The sequence below is a fragment of the Gavialis gangeticus genome, unplaced genomic scaffold (genome assembly GCF_001723915.1).
Source record: "Gavialis gangeticus isolate Ggan-Ray unplaced genomic scaffold, GavGan_comp1, whole genome shotgun sequence".
NCBI classification, from domain to species: domain Eukaryota; kingdom Metazoa; phylum Chordata; order Crocodylia; family Gavialidae; genus Gavialis; species Gavialis gangeticus.
In genome coordinates this window covers 982,193-985,034 of record NW_017728994.1, presented here as the reverse complement: position 1 = coordinate 985,034, position 2,842 = coordinate 982,193, and the positions used below count along the sequence as shown (strand labels likewise).

The window sequence follows — 2,842 nt, the reverse complement described above, 5'->3', positions numbered from 1 at the left end:
AGAAGACAGCAACCCAGAAGAAACAGGGAGAAACTACAAGAAAGAGAAAAGGGAATGTCAGAAGGGTCCTGGAGAGAAACTTACCTTGGAAGATGAAGTGAGTTAACAAAGGAGGACTTTGAGTCAGTGAGTCTGATACCTGAAGACATCGAGTAACATCCCAGAGACTTAAAATTAAGAGAAAGGAATGAGAGTGGATGAAAACTAACAAAAAGAAGAGAACCCCACAATTTTGACATCAGTAGTAAATACAAGGTGACCTAGGATTGCTATTTGCTTGGGACCCATGTGGAGGAGAACAGGGCAAGCAACAAAGAAATTGAGAGTTCTCAAAGAGAGAGGGAACTAAATATGTATAAGATGTAATGTATCTAAGAGAAACATAATAGTTGTGCAGACGAGTTATTTTTGTTGAACTGCAGACACGCTATCTTCCTCATCTCTCAGGACTGTGTTTATTTCTGTATCTTATTCCATCAAAGTCGTGGCGGGTGAGAAATAAAAGAAATTAACCAGTTCATATTAAAACAAGAGATGGTGATTTATTTTGCGGGTGTAGCTTAAGTCTCACAAGATACCAATATTAATGTTATTAAAGTTATTAATGATGCATCTCCTGAAAACAGAACTTGTCAATGGATCCTCGACCAGAACATTGACACTTCCATCCCATTTGGATCAAAAAAAATGTTCCAAACCATGGAATAAGGGAAATTCAGGATAAAAATACTGGCAACATGGTATTTACAGAATGGTGTTGTGCACACCATTTACAAATCCAATGCATTTTTTTTACCCTGGTGGGAAAAACATTGCCGGTATTTAAAGACTATGTATCATGTTGACATCTCAAGATGTGTTTGGGAAACATCTCTAGCTAGTTGCACTAATCCTAAGACTGCCTCAGACATTATATCATGGGTCGACTTTAATCCTGTCCTAGATGAAAAAATCCAAAGGATACATGTACTAATAAATAACAGTTCGACTGGTGTGAAGGGTATACAACCAAATGAATAGTGAAAACAGAAGAAATATGGTACCAGGCTAAAATAGGTAAACACTTCTGTGCAGTACAGGTGGGAGGAAGAAATAATGTTACAGGAATTAGTGAAGAGAAGTATAATGAAATTACAATGAACATATGGGTCTCCTCAACCCATGTAGAAGCTTGGCAGTGGGATACAGGAGTATATAATTCCACCCATTCAGAATGTGGCTTCCAGGTACAATGGGTAAACAAGATTATATTTGAATGCTATGGGAACAGTGCACTTTTATCTGAATTACCAGCAATAAGCATTAATGAGGATTATGATGACCAGAACTTAGAAATCATTCCTCCATGTGGTGTTATGATGGTAGGAGGGTTTTCATGGTCATTGCATAACCCTGTTGAGGTCATAGTTGGGAAAAATGTTTTCAGGTGCTAGCAGAGTGATCTGGTTAAAAACACAAAGAAGACATAGTCTTACATACACCAGGAAAATGGAAAGCTTTTTCATTATCCAAAATACATTGTTCACAAGGAAGCTGGAAGCTATTACGTGATGAGTTCCATATGGCAGGGCCACCCCAGTGGAACATGTTAGTTAGAAACCATGAATGTCCTCGTAATTCTTCAAAGCTCAGTTTTAATTTTTTTGTTGGGAAATATTTCAACATGTTCCACTTATGGAAGGGGGTTATACAGTCATTTAATCATGGAACTCTATTAACTCTATTAATATTCCATTGTTGGTAAATATGACAAAAATACCTTAAAGTGGTTAAACATACAGAATGACATATAATTGGACCCCATATCATCAAACTAAACCATAATGAACAAGTTCTTTTGGGCCCTCAGCAATCCATCAAAGAAATTCAAATAGACTTAAGGGGTTTGAACTTATCTGCTGGTGTTCCAAAGTGTGCTCCTTTTATACTGTCAAGCCATCAGGGTTGGAGGCTTTGGCTGGATTTATGGTATATTAAAACTACACAGGTGTTTACCTACAGGCAAAGAAGAGATATTATGACAAGTGGCCTGAGTGGAGCTGCATTAGAAGCAGTGGTTTTGAACAGTGTTAACATTGAAGTTTTAGCTAATAAACTAGGCTATGCTACAGCTGAATTGCAAAGAATTGGGAAACCCTTAATGAATTCACATCTTGGAATTGGGGCACAGCTAGTGGGAGACATCCTGCTTATACTCCAAGAAATGGAAGAAGAAGACCATCAAATTATAGTTGCAGCAATTGATAAATTAATTTGGTACAATGTTTCTCTAGTCTTGGCCTGTACAGAGGCTCAAGCTTTAAGCCAAACAGAGTCACTCAAATCATCTGCTCTGGCCTTCAGGGCCATTTGCCAATAGAGCTTAAAAATTTGTTTGGAACAATGCCACTCAAGGAGAAAAAGATGTTTCCAGGTGGTGGAAGTTAGTATCTTTTATCTATAGTAAATCAAACCAACAAATTTGGCTCATGTGGTTACTATTAGTGCCACTTAGTTTCATAGTTTCATAGATTAAGGGTCGGAAGGGACCTAGTAGATCATCTATCCCGACCCCCCGCCAGGGTGGGAGAACAACAAAAACCCCAAAACAAGAAACGGGACTCAAATGAATCCAGCCAGGTAGGCATTCAGTCTCTTCTTAAAGACCCCCAGGGTAGGGGCCAGCACCACTTCCCTTGGAAGTTGGTTCCAGCTCCTAGCCGCCCTAACTGTGAAGTAGTTTTTGCGGATGTCCAATCTATACCTCCTCTCCATCAACTTGTGCCCATTACTCCTTGTTATGCCAGCGGGCGCTAGGGGAAACAGCGTCTCCCCCAAACCCTTCTGGTCCCCCCTAGTGAGT

General features: G+C 39.4%; 1 long non-coding RNA gene across 1 annotated transcript in view; it reads left to right on the top strand.

Moving 5' to 3' along the window:
• Positions 1 to 578: 578 nt before the first annotated feature.
• LOC109287221 overlaps positions 579 to 2,842 on the top strand; it is a 14,451-nt gene continuing 12,187 nt past the window's right edge. The window contains exons 1-2 of the long non-coding RNA XR_002094773.1: positions 579 to 689; positions 2,424 to 2,426. This is a non-coding gene — a long non-coding RNA (uncharacterized LOC109287221). The remainder of the gene's footprint in view (positions 690 to 2,423; positions 2,427 to 2,842) is intronic.